The 15,699-nt window shown below is 44.0% G+C and overlaps 7 non-coding genes across 7 annotated transcripts; all 7 read right to left on the bottom strand.

Moving 5' to 3' along the window:
- Positions 1-1,598: 1,598 nt before the first annotated feature.
- trnas-aga (transfer RNA serine (anticodon AGA)) lies at positions 1,599-1,680 on the bottom strand. Its single transcript has one exon. It is a non-coding gene; the product is annotated as a tRNA-Ser (tRNA).
- Positions 1,681-3,584: 1,904 nt separating this feature from the next.
- trnas-aga (transfer RNA serine (anticodon AGA)) lies at positions 3,585-3,666 on the bottom strand. The gene has a single exon. It is a non-coding gene; the product is annotated as a tRNA-Ser (tRNA).
- A 1,903-nt stretch (positions 3,667-5,569) lies between these two features.
- Positions 5,570-5,651, bottom strand: trnas-aga (transfer RNA serine (anticodon AGA)). The gene has a single exon. It is a non-coding gene; the product is annotated as a tRNA-Ser (tRNA).
- Positions 5,652-7,548: 1,897 nt separating this feature from the next.
- On the bottom strand, positions 7,549-7,630 carry trnas-aga (transfer RNA serine (anticodon AGA)). The gene has a single exon. It is a non-coding gene; the product is annotated as a tRNA-Ser (tRNA).
- A 1,908-nt stretch (positions 7,631-9,538) lies between these two features.
- Positions 9,539-9,620, bottom strand: trnas-aga (transfer RNA serine (anticodon AGA)). The gene has a single exon. It is a non-coding gene; the product is annotated as a tRNA-Ser (tRNA).
- Positions 9,621-11,514: 1,894 nt separating this feature from the next.
- Positions 11,515-11,596, bottom strand: trnaf-aaa (transfer RNA phenylalanine (anticodon AAA)). Its single transcript has one exon. It is a non-coding gene; the product is annotated as a tRNA-Phe (tRNA).
- A 3,861-nt stretch (positions 11,597-15,457) lies between these two features.
- Positions 15,458-15,539, bottom strand: trnas-aga (transfer RNA serine (anticodon AGA)). Its single transcript has one exon. It is a non-coding gene; the product is annotated as a tRNA-Ser (tRNA).
- Positions 15,540-15,699: the final 160 nt, after the last annotated feature.

Genomic DNA, 15,699 nt, shown 5'->3' with positions numbered 1-15,699 from the left:
GAAATCAAAATACAAACTGGAGTTAGTGCTGGATTCTGAAAATGCAGGTCTTATCCTCAGGGTCCAGAAACATATGTGTTCAAGCAAATCCATTAAAGTTCAACACACAAAAACAGAAACTTCAGGGAAAACTCAGCCGGTCTGGCATCATCAGTGGAGAGAGAAACGGAGTTAACGTTTCCACTCCGCATCAACTAAAGAGAGGATTTTACATTTATTATCAAATATCAGTTCGATACTCCCCTCGCTTCAGATCAAAAATGCCCAAATGTCACAAAAATATTCTGAACATTCTTCTAAATCCACGAACCAGTTCACATTCAGATGCAGAAATACTCCCTCCCACCTCCCTCGCTGCTGCCTGCCGATGGAAATGACCCGCCAGCAATCCAATGGCTTTCTCACCATATTCACAGCCAATCCCTTGCGGGCCTCCATTGCTGAACCGCCCTCCCTTTCGATAGAAGATCAAACTTCACCGGCAACTCCTTCCTCCTCACTACATGTCCCTCTTCCGTGTGCATCAGATATATTCCATCGCCCGCCAACATCTCCCCGATCAACGCTGCCCTCCCTCCCGCGCCTCGCTACCTACCTTTGCCTTGAATGAAATTACCTCCCCTCACTCCCGCCTTCCATACCTTGCAAACCACGGACGGCGAGACGTTCCCATTTTGGTTCATTTCCACATACTCCTCAATCACTTTCCCCACCTTAATGCAAAAAATCGGGTCTGCCATCAAACCCACAATGGCAAGTCATTGTGAACAATAAAGAAGAAGCCTGAGTTCAATGGAAGGTAGGTGGAGTTTGAAACTATGGTTATTTGAATTGCACCCACGGACGTCTTTCGAGTCACAAAGCAACGTTCGCGACTTGAGAGTCCTCATTTGATCACCCTAAGGTTAAATTGGCAATGCTCGGTAACAGAACCCGGATCCAGTACTTGGGAGACAGCCAATATTCCTGACTGACGGGTGAGTGAGGATTATTTCTCTCCATGCTGGTCTTGACTTGTTCCCTCTTAATTTCTAGTATTTATTCAACCATCTACAATATATTTGCGATATACACTATCCAAAAAGCATTCACATTGTCTTAGTTTGGAGATAGCCATGATTTGGAGATGCCGGTGCTGGACTGTGGTGAGCACAGTAAGATGTCTTACAACACCAGGTTAACGTCCAACAGGTTTGTTTCGAAACACTAGCTTTTCTACATTCACCATAGCCAATCCCTGGACAAAATTGAAAATTGGAATTGTTGCTCGCATGATTCAGGCATTTTACTTCTCCCCTCCCTGGTCAATAACGCTTGCCCATGGCCTAACTCTTCATCAGCAAGCTGTCTTTACATCTCCGTTCACTAATTAATAGCATATGTTCCATTGTCAAATTCTGATCCATAAAGCGCTGTGTACTTTTCCAATCACTGAATAATAACACATGTTGATCTGTGTCCCGACTTTTCAAATAGAGCGCACTCTGTTGTGAAAAACAACTCGTCTTTTTGCAAAGTGTGGGATACCATTTCGCATCAGACACCATTCGTTCCAAAGAACGTGGTGAAACCTGAACCTGAAAGAGGAAAAGAACATACGTAATCGGCAGGGTTCGAACCTGCGCGGGGAGACCCCAATGGATTTCTACTCCATCGCCTTAACCACTCGGCCACGACTACATGATCGCAAAAGATGCTTCGGTGATTTGACGCGGAAGGTATTTTTTTATTCGGGAGGAGCAGGCAGACACACATAATACAATTATGAACATTATTGTGTTAATAATAAGTATTCTTTCATTCAGAACCTGACGAAATCCAAACGCGAAATGAGCCAATTGCTTTGTTAAGGTTGCTATCGGAAAGGTTTGATAGCACCACTTTGTTGAATGAGGAAATGCCATTTGATTTGATTTAAATTCGCAATTTGCTGTTGGACTCTGTGCATTTTCTTTCTGTATTTGATGACAGGGCGATAATGCACCGACAGAAATCACAATACAACTGGAGTTACTGCTGGATTCTGAAAATGCAGGAATTATCCTCAGGGTCCAGAAACATATGGGTTAAAGCAAACCCATTAAAATTCAACACACAAAAACAGAAACTTCAGGGAAAACTCAGCCGGTCTGGCATCATCAGTGGAGAGAGAAACGGAGTTAACGTTTCCACTTCGCATCAACTAAAGAGAGGATTTTACATTTATTATCAAATATAAGTTCGATACTCCCCTCGCTTCAAATCCAAAGTGCCCAAATGCCACAAAAATATTCTCAACATTCTTCTAAATGCAAGAACCAGTTCACATTCAGATGCAGAAATACTCCCTCCCACCTCCCTCGCTGCTGCCTGCCGATGGAAATGACCCGTCAGCAATCCAATGGCTTGCTGACCATACTCATAGCCAATCCCTTGCGGGCCTCCATTGCTGAACCGCCCTCCCTTTCGATAGAAGATCAAACTTCACCTGCAACTCCTTCCTCCTCACTACATGTCCCGCTTCCGTGTGCATCAGATATATTCCACGCCCGCCAACATTTCCCCGATCCACGCTGCCCTTCCGAACGCGCCTTGCTAACCACCTTTGTCTTGAATGATATGACCTCCCCCCTCACTACCGCCTTCCATAACTTCCAAACCACGGACGGCGAGACGTTCCCATTTTGGTTCATTTCCACATACTCCTCAATCACTTTCTCCTCTTAATGCAAAAAATCGGGTCGGCCATCAAACCCACAATGACAAGTAATTGTTAACAATAAAGAAGAAACCTGAGTGCAATGGAGGGTAGATGGAGTTTGAAACTATGGTTATTTGAATTGCACCCGCGGACGTCTTTACAGTCACAAAGCAAGTTCGCGACTTGAGAGTTCTCATTTGATCGCCACAAGGCTAAATTGGCAATGCTAGGTAAGCGACCCCGGATCTAGTGCTTGGGAGACAGCCAACATTCCTGACTGACGGGTGAGTGAGGATTATTTATCTCCATGCTGGTCTTGACTTGTTCCCTCTTAGTTTCTAGTATTTATTCAACCATCTACAATCAATTTGCGATACACATTATCCAAAAAGCATTCACATTGTCTTAGTTTGGAGATAGCCATGATTTAGAGATGCCGGTGTTGGACTGTGGTGAGCACAGTACGATGTCTTACAACACCAGGTCAACGTCCAACAGGTTTGTTTGGAAACACGAGCTTTTCTGCATTCACCATCGCCAATCCCTGGACAAAATTGAAAATTGGAATTGTTGCTCGCATGATTCAGGCTTTTACTTCTCCCCTCCCGAGTCAATAACGCTTGCCCATGGCCGAACTCTTCATCAGCAAGCTGAATGTACATCTCCGTTCACTAATTAATGGCATATGTTCCATTGTATAATTCTTATCCAGAAAGCGTTGTGAACTTTTCCAATCACTGAATAATAACACATGTCGAACTGTGTCCCGACTTTTCAAATAGAGCGCACTCTGTTGGGAAAAACAACTCGTCTTTTTGCAAAGTGTGGGATATCATTTCGCATCAGACACCATTCCTTCCAAAGAACGTGGTGAAACTTGAACCTGAATGAGAAAAAGAACATACGTAGTGGGCAGGGTTCGAACCTGCGCGTGGAAACCCCAATGGATTTCTAGTCCATCGCCTTAACCACTCGGCCACGACTACACGAGAGCAGATGCTGTTCGGTGATTTGACGCGGAAGGTATTTTTTTATTCGGTCGGAGCAGGCAGACACACATAATACAATTCTCAACATTATTGAGTTCGCAATAAATATTCTTTCATTCAGAACCTGACGAAATCCAAACCCGAGATGAGCCAATAGCTTTGTTAAGGTTGCTATAGGAAAGTTTTGATAGCACCGCTTTGTTGAATTAGGAAATGCCATTTGATTTGATTTAAAATCGCAATTTGCTGTTGGACTCTGTGCATTTTCTTTCATTATTTGTTGACAGGGCGATAATGCACCGACAGAAATCAAAATACAAACTGGAGTTAGTGCTGGATTCTGAAAATGCAGGTATTATCCTGAGGGTCCAGAAACATATGTGTTAAACCAAATCCATTAAATTTCAACACACAAAAACAGAAACTTCAGGGGAAACTCAGCCGGTCTGGCATCATCAGTGGAGAGAGAAACGGAGTTAACGTTTCCACTCCGCATCAACTAAAGAGAGGATTTTACATTTATTATCAAATATCAGTTCGATACTCCCCTCGCTTCAGATCCAAAATGCCCAAATGTCACAAAAATGTTCTGAACATTCTTCTAAATCCACAAACCAGTTCACATTCAGATGCAGAAATACTCCTTCCCACCTCCCTCGCTGCTGCCTGCCGATGGAAATGACCCGCCAGCAATCCAATGGCTTTCTCACCATATTCATAGCCAATCCCTTGCGGGCCTCCATTGCTGAACCGCCCTCCCTTTCGATAGAAGATCAAACTTCACCGGCAACTCCTTCCTCCTCACTACATGTCCCTCTTCCGTGTGCATCAGATATATTCCATCGCCCGCCAACATCTCCCCGATCAACGCTGCCCTCGCTCCCGCGCCTCGCTACCGACCTTTGCTTGAATGAAATTACCTCCCCTCACTCCCGCCTTTATACCTTGCAAACCACGGACGGCGAGACGTTCCCATTTTGGTTCATTTCCACATACTCCTCAATCACTTTCCCCATCTTAATGCAAAAAATCGGGTCTGCCATCAAACCCACAATGGCAAGTCATTGTTAACAATAAAGAAGAAGCCTGAGTTCAATGGAAGGTAGGTGGAGTTTGAAACTATTGTTATTTGAATTGCTCCCACGGACGTCTTTACAGTCACAAAGCAAGTTCGCGACTTGAGAGTCCTCATTTGATCGCCACAAGGTTAAATTGGCAATGCTCGGTAAGCGACCCCGCATCTAGTGCTTGGGAGACAGCCAACATTCCTGACTGACGGGTGAATGAGGATTATTTCTCTCCATGCTGGTCTTGACTTGTTCCCTCTTAGTTTCTAGTATTTATTCAACCATCTACAATATATTTGCGATATACACTATCCAAGAAGCATTCACATTGTCTCAGTTTTGAGATAGCCATGATTTGGAGATGCCGGTGTTGGACTGTGGTGCGCACAGTACGATGTCTTACAACACCAGGTGAACGTCCAACAGGTATGTTTCCAAACACTAGCTTTTCTGCATTCACCATAGCCAATCCCTGGACAAAATCGAAAATTGGAATTGTTGCTCGCATGATTCAGGCATTTTACTTCTCCCCTCCCTGGTCAATAACGCTTGCCCATGGCCTAAGTCTTCATCAGAAAGCTGAATGTACATCTCCGTTCACTAATTAATAGCATATGTTCCATTGTAAAATTCTTATCCAGATAGCGCTGTGTACGTTTCCAATCACTGAATAATAACACATGTTGAACTGTGTCCCGACTTTTCAAATAGAGCGCACTCTGTTCGGAAAAACAACTCGTCTTTTTGCAAAGTGTGGGACACCATTTCGCATCAGACACCATTCGTTCCAAAAAACATGGTGACACTTGAACCTGAATGCGAAAAAGAGCATACGTAGACGGCTGGGTTCGAACCTGTGCGGGGACACCCGAATGGAGTTCTAGTCCATCGCCTTAACCACTCGGCCACGACTACATGAGCGCAAAAGCTGCTTCGGTGATTTGACGCGGAAGGTATTTTTTTATTCGTTCGGAGCAGGCAGACACACATAATACAATTCTGAACATTATTGTGTTCATAATAAGTATTCTTTCATTCAGAACCTGACGAAATCCAAACCCGAGATGAGCCAATAGCTTTGTTAAGGTTGCTATATGAAAGTTTTGATAGCACGTCTTTGTTGAATTAGGAAATGCCATTTGATTTGATTTAAATTCGCAATTTGCTGTTGGACTCTGTGCATTTTCTTTCTGTATTTGTTGACAGGGCGATAATGCACCGACAGAAATCACAATACAAACTGGAGTTAGTGCTGGATTCTGAAAATGCAGGAATTATCCTCAGGGTCCAGAAACATATGGGTTAAAGCAAATCCATTAAATTTCAACACACAAAAACAGAAACTTCAGGGAAAACTCAGCCGGTCTGGCATCATCAGTGGAGAGAGAAACGGAGTTAACGTTTCCACTTCGCATCAACTAAAGAGAGGATTTTACATTTTTATCAAATATCAGTTCGATACTCCCCTCGCTTCAGATCCAAAATGCCCAAATGTCACAAAAATATTCTTCTAAATCCACGAACCAGTTCACATTCAGATGCAGAAATACTCCCTCCCACCTCCCTCGCTGCTGCCTGCCGATGGAAATGACCCGTCAGCAATCCAATGGCTTGCTCACCATACTCATAGCCAATCCCTTGCGGGCCTCCATTGCTGAACCGCCCTCCCTTTCGATAGAAGATCAAACTTCACCTGCAACTCCTTCCTCCTCACTACATGTCCCGCTTCCGTGTGCATCAGATATATTCCATCGCCCGCCAACATTTCCCTGATCCACGCTGCCCTTCCTAACGCGCCTCGCTAACCACCTTTGTCTTGAATGCTATGACCTCCCCCCTCACTACCGCCTTCCATAACTTCCAAACCACGGACGGCGAGACGTTCCCATTTTGGTTCATTTCCACATACTCCTCAATCACTTTCTCCTCTTAATGCAAAAAATCGGGTCTGCCATCAAACCCACAATGGCAAGTAATTGTTAACAATAAAGAAGAAACCTGAGTGCAATGGAGGGTAGATGGAGTTTGAAACTATGGTTATTTGAATTGTAACCGCGGACGTCTTAACAGTCACAAAGCAAGTTCGCGACTTGAGAGTCCTCATTTGATCGCCACAAGGTTAAATTGGCAATGCTCGGTAAGCGACCCCGCATCTAGTGCTTGGGAGACAGCCAACATTCCTGACTGACGGGTGAGTGAGGATTATTTCTCTCCATGCTGGTCTTGACTTGTTCCCTCTTAGTTTCTAGTATTTATTCAACCATCTACAATCAATTTGCGATATACACTATCCAAAAAGCATTCGCATTGTCTTAGTTTGGAGATAGCCATGATTTAGAGATGCCGGTGTTGGACTGTGGTGAGCACAGTCAGATGTCTTACAACACCAGGTTAACGTCCAACAGGTATGTTTCGAAACACTAGCTTTTCTGCATTCACCATAGCCAATCCCTGGACAAAATCGAAAATTGGAATTGTTGCTCGCATGATTCAGGCATTTTACTTCTCCCCTCCCTGGTCAACAACGCTTGCCCATGGCCTAAGTCTTCATCAGCAAGCTGAATGTACATCTCCGTTCACTAATTAATAGCATATGTTCCATTGTCAAATTCTTATCCAGAAAGCGCTGTGTACTTTTCCAATCACTGAATAATAACACATGTTGAACTGTGTCCCGACTTTTCAAATACAGCGCACTCTGTTGGGAAAAACAACTCGTCTTTTTGCAAAGTGTGGGATACCATTTCGCATCAGACACCATTCGTTCCAAAGAACATGGTGAAACTTGAACCTGAATGAGCAAAAGAACAGACGTAGTCGGCAGGGTTCGAACCTCCGCGGGGACACCCCAATGGAATTCTAGTCCATCGCCTTAACCACTCGGCCACGACTACACGTGCTCAAAGGCTGCTTCGGTGTCATTTGACGCGGAAGGTATTTTTTTATTCGGGAGGAGTAGGCAGAAACACATCATTCAATTCTGAACATTATTGAGTTCACAATAAATATTCTTTCATTCAGAACCTGACGGAATCCAAACCCGAGATGAGCCAATAGCTTTGTTAAGGTTGCTATAGGAAAGCTTTGATAGCACCACTTTGTTGAATTAGGAAATGTCATTTGATTTGATTTAAATTCGCAATTTGCTGTTGGACTCGGTGCATTTTCTTTCTGTATTTTTTGACAGGGCGATAATGCACCGAAAGAAATCACAATACAAACTGGAGTTAGTGCTGGATTCTGAAAATGCAGGAATTATCCTCAGGGTCCAGAAACATAAGGGTTAAAGCAAATCCATTAAATTTCAACACACAAAAAACAGAAACTTCAGGGAAAACTCAGCCGGTCTGGCATCATCAGTGGAGAGAGAAACGGAGTTAACGTTTCCACTTCGCATCAACTAAAGAGAGGATTTTACATTTATCATCAAATATCAGTTCGATACTCCCCTCGCTTCAGATCCAAAATGCCCAAATGTCACAAAAATATTCTGAACATTCTTCTAAATCCACGAACCAGTTCACATTCAGATGCAGAAATACTCCCTCCCACCTCCCTCGCTGCTGCCTGCCGATGGAAATGACCCGTCAGCAATCCAATGGCTTGCTCACCATACTCATAGCCAATCCCTTGCGCCCTCCATTGCTGAACCGCCCTCCCTTTCGATAGAAGATCAAACTTCACCTGCAACTCCTTCCTCCTCACTACATGTCCCGCTTCCGTGTGCATCAGATATATTCCACGCCCGCCAACATCTCCCCGATCAACGCTGCCCTCCATCCCGCGCCTCGCTACCTACCTTTGTCTTGAATGAAATGACCTCCCCTCACTCCCGCCTTCCATACCTTCCAAACCACGGACGGCGAGACGTTCCCATTTTGGTTCATTTCCAAATACTCCTCAATCACTTTACCCGTCTTAATGCAAAAAATCGGGTCTGCCATCAAACCCACAATGGCAAGTCATTGTTAACAATAAAGAAGAAGCCTGAGTTCAATGGAAGGTAGGTGGAGTTTGAAACTATGGTTATTTGAATTGCACCCACGGACGTCTTTAGAGTCACAAAGCAACGTTCGCGACTTGAGAGTTCTCATTTGATCGCCACAAGGTTAAATTGGCAATGCTCGGTAACAGAACCCGGATCCAGTGCTTGGGAGACAGCCAATATTCCTGACTGATGGGTGAGTGAGGATTATTTCTCTCCATGCTGGTCTTGACTTGTTCCCTCCTAATTTCTAGTATTTATTCAACCACCTACAATATATTTGCGATATACACTATCCAAAAAGCATTCGCATTGTCTTAGTTTGGAGATCGCCATGATTTGGAGATGCCGGTGTTGGACTGTGGTGAGCACAGTAAGATGTCTTACAACGCCAGGTTAACGTCCAACAGGTTTGTTTCGAAACAGTAGCCTTTCTACATTCACCATAGCCAATCCCTGGACAAAATTGAAAATTGGAATTGTTGTTCGCATGATTCAGGCATTTTACTTCTCCCCTCCCTGGTCAATAACGCTTGCCCATGGCCTAAGTCTTCATCAGCAAGCTGAATGTACATCTCCGTTCACTAATTAATAGCATATGTTCCATTGTCAAATTCTTATCCAGAAAGCGCTGTGTACTTTTCCAATCACTGAATAATAACACATGTTGAACTGTGTCCCGACTTTTCAAATACAGCGCACTCTGTTGGGAAAAACAACTCGTCTTTTTGCAAAGTGTGGGATACCATTTCGCATCAGATACCATTCGTTGCAAAGAACGTGGTGAAACTTGAACCTGAATGAGAAAATGAACATACGTAGTCTGCAGGTTTCGAACCTGCGCGGGGAAACCCCAATGGATTTCTAGTCCAACGCCTTAACCACTCGGCCACGACTACACGAGCGCCAAAGCTGTTTCGGTGATTTGACGCGGAAGGTATTTTTTTATTCGGGAGGAGCAGGCAGACACACATCATACAATTCTGAACATTATTCAGTTAATAATAAATATTCTTCATTCAGAACCTGACGAAATCCAAACCCGAGATGAGCCAATAGCTTTGTTAAGGTTGCTATAGGAAAGCTTTGATAGCACCACTTTGTTGAATTAGGAAATGTCATTTGATTTGATTTAAATTCGCAACTTGCTGTTGGACTCTGTGCATTTTCTTTCTGTATTTGTTGACAGGGCGATAATGCACCGACAGAAATCACAATACAAACTGGAGTTAGTGCTGGATTCTGAAAATGCAGGAATTATCCTCAGGGTCCAGAAACATCTGGGTTAAAGCAAATCAATTAAATTTCAACACACAAAAACAGAGACTTCAGGGAAAACGCAGCCGGTCTGGCATCACCAGTGGAGAGAGAAATGCAGTTAACGTTTCCACTCCGCATCAACTAAAGAGAGGATTTTACATTTATTATCAAATATCAGTTCGATACTCCCCTCGCTTCAGATCCAAAATGCGCAAATGTCACAAAAATATTCTGAACATTCTTCTAAATCCACGAACCAGTTCACATTCAGATGCAGAAATACTCCCTCCCACCTCCCTCGATGCTGCCTGCCGATGGAAATGACCCGCCAGCAATCCAATGGCTTTCTCACCATATTCATAGCCAATCCCTTGCGGGCCTCCATTGCTGAACCGCCCTCTCTTCCGATAGAAGATCAAACTTCACCGGCATCTCCTTCCTCCTCACTACATGTCCCTCTTCCGTGTGCATCAGATATATTCCATCGCCCGCCAACATCTCCCCGATCAACGCTGCTCTCCATCCCGCGCCTCGCTACCTACCTTTGTCTTGAATGAAATGACCTCCCCTCACTACCGCCTTCCATACCTTCCAAACCACGGACGGCGAGACGTTCCCATTTTGGTTCATTTCCACATACTCCTCAATCACTTTCCCCATCTTAATGCAGAAAATCGGGTCTGCCATCAAACCCGCAATGGCAAGTCATTGTGAACAATAAAGAAGAAGCCTGAGTTCAATGGAAGGTAGGTGGAGTTTGAAACTATGGTTATTTGAATTGCACCCGCGGACGTCTTTTGAGTCACAAAGCAACGTTCGCGACTTGAGAGTCCTCATTTGATCGCCCTAAGGTTAAATTGGCAATGCTCGGTAACAGAACCCGGATCCAGTGCTTGGGAGACAGCCAATATTCCTGACTGACGGTGAGTGAGGATTATTTCTCTCCATGCTGGTCTTGACTTGTTCCCTCTTAATTTCTAGTATTTATTCAACCATCTACAATCAATTTGCGATATACACTATCCAAAAAGCATTCGCATTGTCTTAGCTTGGAGATAGCCATGATTTAGAGATGCCGGTGTTGGACTGTGGTGAGCACAGTACGATGTGTTACAACACCAGGTTAACGTCCAACAGGTATGTTTCGAAACACTAGCTTTTCTGCATTCACCATAGCCAAAAGTGAAAATTGGAATTGTTGCTCGCATGATCCAGGCATTTTACTTCTCCCCTCCCTGGTCAACAGCGTTTCCCCATGGCCAAAGTCTGCATCAGCAAGCTGAATGTACATCTCCGTTCGCTCATTAATAGCATGTGTTCCATTGTAAAATTCTTATCCAAATAGCGCTGTGTACTTTTCCAATGACTGAATAATAACACACGTTGAACTGTGTCCCGACTTTTCAAATAGAGCGCACTCTGTTGGGAAAAACAACTCTTCTTTTTGCAAAGTGCGGGATACCATTTCGTATCAGACACCATTCGTTCCAAAGAACGTGGTGAAACTTGAACCTGAATGAGAAAAAGAACATACGTAATCGGCAGGGTTCGAACCTGCGCGGGAAGACCCCGATGGATTTTTATTCCATCGCCTTAACCACTCGGCCACGACTAGATAAGCGCGAAAGCTGCTTCGGTGATTTGACGCGGAAGGTATTTTTTTATTCGGTCGGAGCAGGCAGACACACATAATACAATTCTGAACATTATTGTGTTCATAATAAGTATTCTTTCATTCAGAACCTGACGAAATCCAAACCCGAGATGAGCCAATAGCTTTGTTAAGGTTGCTATCGGAAAGTTTTGATAGCACCGCTTTGTTGAATTAGGAAATGCCATTTGATTTGATTTAAATTCGCAATTTGCTGTTGGACTCTGTGCATTTTCTTTCTGTATTTGTTGACAGGGTGATAATGCACCGACAGAAATCACAATACAAACTGGAGTTAGTGCTGGATTCTGAAAATGCAGGAATTATCCTCAGGGTCCAGAAACATCTGGGTTAAAGCAAATCCATTAAATTTCAACACACAAAAACAGAAACTTCAGGGAAAACTCAGCCGGTCTGGCATCATCAGTGGACAGAGAAACGGAGTTAACGTTTCCACTCCGCATCAACTAAAGAGAGGATTTTACATTTATTATCAAATATCAGTTCGATATTCCCCTCGCTTCAGATCCAGATGCCCAAATGTCACAAAAATAGTCTGAACATTCTTCTAAATCCACGAAGCAGTTCACATTCAGATGCAGAAATACTCCCTCCCACCTCCCTCGCTGCTGCCTGCCGATGGAAATGAACCGTCAGCAATCCAATGGCTTGCTCACCATACTCATAGCCAATCCCTTTCGGGCCTCCATTGCTGAACCGCCCTCCCTTTCGATAGAAGATCAAACTTCACCTGCAACTCCTTCCTCCTCACTGCATGTCCCGCTTCCGTGTGCATCAGATATATTCCATCGCCCGCCAACATTTCCCCGATCCACGCTGCCCTTCCTAACGCGCCTCGCTAACCACCTTTGTCTTGAATGATATGACCTCCCACCCTCACTACCGCCTTCCATACCTTCCAAACCACGGACGGCGAGACGTTCCCATTTTGGTTCATTTCCACATACTCCTCAATCACTTTCTCCTCTTAATGCAAAAAATCGGGTCTGCCATCAAACCCACAATGGCAAGTAATTGTTAACAATAAAGAAGAAACCTGAGTGCAATGGAGGGTAGATGGAGTTTGAAACTATGGTTATTTGAATTGCAACCGCGGACGTCTTTACAGTCACAAAGCAAGTCGCGACTTGAGAGTCCTCATTTGATCGCCACAAGGTTAAATTGGCAATGCTCGGTAAGCGACCCCGGATCTAGTGCTTGGGAGACAGCCAACATTCCTGACTGACGGGTGAGTGAGGATTATTTCTCTCCATGCTGGTCTTGACTTGTTCCCTCTTAGTTTCTAGTATTTATTCAACCATCTACAATCAATTTGCGATATACACTATCCAAAAAGCATTCGCATTGTCTTAGTTTGGAGATAGCCATGATTTAGAGATGCCGGTGTTGGACTGTGGTGAGCACAGTACGATGCCTTACAACACCAGGTTAACGTCCAACAGGTATGTTTCGAAAGACTAGCTTTTCTGCATTCACCATAGCCAATCCCTGGACAAAATCGAAAATTGGAATTGTTGCTCGCATGATTCAGGCATTTTACTTCTCCCCTCCCTGGTCAACAACGCTTGCCCATGGCCTAAGTCTTCATCAGAAACCTGAATGTACATCTCCGTTCACTAATTAATAGCATATGTTCCATTGTAAAATTCTTATCCAGATAGCGCTGTGTACTTTTCCAATCACTGAATAATAACACATGTTGAACTGTGTCCCGACTTTTCAAATCGAGCGCACTCTGTTGGGAAAAACAACTCGTCTTTTTGCAAAGTGTGGGATACCATTTCGCATCAGACACCATTGGTTCCAAAGAACATGGTGAAACATGAACCTGAATGCGAAAAAGAACATACGTTGTCGGCAGGGTTCGAACCCGCGCGGGGAGACCCCAATGGATTTCTAGTCGATCGTCTTAACCGTCATTTGACGCGGTAGGTATTTTTTTATTCGGTAGGAGTAGGCAGAAACACATCATTCAATTCTGAACATTATTGAGTTCACAATAAATATTCTTTCATTCAGATCCTGACGAAATCCAAACCCGAGATGAGCCAATAGCTTTGTTAAGGTTGCTATAGGAAAGCTTTGATAGCACCACTTTGTTGAATTAGGAAATGTCATTTGATTTGATTTAAATTCGCAATTTGCTGTTCGGCTCTGTGCATTTTCTTTCTGTATTTGTTGACAGGGCGAGAATGCACCGACAGAAATCACAATACAAACTGGAGTTAGTGCTGGATTCTGAAAATACAGGAATTATCCTCAGGGTCCAGAAACATCTGGGTTAAAGCAAATCCATAAAATTTCAACACACAAAAACAGAAACTTCAGGGAAAACGCAGCCGGTCTGGCATCACCAGTGGAGAGAGAAATGCAGTTAACGTTTCCACACCGCATCAACTAAAGAGTGGATTTTACATTTATTATCAAATATCAGTTCGATACTCCCCTCGCTTCAGATCCAAAATGCGCAAATGTCACAAAAATATTCTGAACATTCTTCTAAATCCACGAACCAGTTCACATTCAGATGCAGAAATACTCCCTCCCACCTCCCTCGATGCTGCCTGCCGATGGAAATGACCCGCCAGCAATCCAATGGCTTTCTCACCATATTCATAGCCAATCCCTTGCGGGCCTCCATTGCTGAACCGCCCTCTCTTCCGATAGAAGATCAAACTTCACCGGCATCTCCTTCCGCCTCACTACATGTCCCTCTTCCGTGTGCATCAGATATATTCCATCGCCCGCCAACATCTCCCCGATCAACGCTGCCCTCCCTCCCGCGCCTCGCTACCTACCTTTGTCTTGAATGAAATGACCTCCCCCCCTCACTACCGCCTTCCATACCTTCCAAACCACGGACGGCGAGACGTTCCCATTTTGGTTCATTTCCACATACTCCTCAATCACTTTCCCCATCTTAATGCAAAAAATCGGGTCTGCCATCAAACCCACAATGGCAAGTCATTGTTAACAATAAAGAAGAAGCCTGAGTTCAATGGAAGGGAGGTGGAGTTTGAAACTATGGTTATTTGAATTGCACCCACGGACGTCTTTAGAGTCACAAAGCAATGTTCGCGACTTGAGAGTTCTCATTTGATCGCCCTAAGGTTAAATTGGCAATGCTCGGTAACAGAACCCGGATCCAGTGCTTGGGAGACAGCCAATATTCCTGACTGACGGGTGAGTGAGGATTATTTCTCTCCATGCTGGTCTTGACTTGTTCCCTCTTAATTTCTAGTATTTATTCAAGCACCTACAATATATTTGCGATATACACTATCCAAAAAGCATTCACATTGTCTTAGTTTGGAGATAGCCATGATTTAGAGTTGCCGGTGTTGGACTGTGGTGAGCACAGTAAGATGTCTTACAACACCAGGTTAACGTCCAACAGGTTTATTTCGAAACACTTGCCTTTCTACATTCACCATAGCCAATCCCTGGACAAAATTGAAAATTGGAATTGTTGTTCGCATGATTCAGGCATTTTACTTCTCCCCTCCCTGGTCAACAACGCTTGCCCATGGCCTAAGTCTTCATCAGCAAGCTGAATGCACATCTCCGTTCGCTCATTAATAGCATATGTTCCATTGTAAAATTCTTATCCAGATAGCGCTGTGTACTTTTCCAATGACTGAATAATAACACACGTTGAACTGTGTCCCGACTTTTCAAATAGAGCGCACTCTGTTGGGAAAAACAACTCTTCTTTTTGCAAAGTGCGGGATACTATTTCGTATCAGACACCATTCGTTCCGAAGAACGTGGTGAAACTTGAACCTGAATGAGAAAAAGAACATACGTTGTCGGCAGCGTTCGAACCTGCGCGGGGAGACCCCAATGGATTTCTAGTCCATCGCCTTAACCACTCGGCCACGACTACATGAGCGCAAAAGCTGCTTCGGTGATTTGACGCGGAAGGTATTTTTTTATTCGGTAGGAGCAGGCAGACACGCATAATACAATTCTGAATATTATTGAGTTCACAATAAGTAGTCTTTCATTCAGAACCTGACGAAATCCAAACCCGAGATGAGCCAATA

The sequence above is a fragment of the Scyliorhinus torazame genome, chromosome 4 (assembly GCF_047496885.1).
Source record: "Scyliorhinus torazame isolate Kashiwa2021f chromosome 4, sScyTor2.1, whole genome shotgun sequence".
Lineage (NCBI taxonomy): Eukaryota > Metazoa > Chordata > Chondrichthyes > Carcharhiniformes > Scyliorhinidae > Scyliorhinus > Scyliorhinus torazame.
Note: the sequence above shows the minus strand (reverse complement) of the source record. Positions and strands in the feature narration are given on the sequence as shown.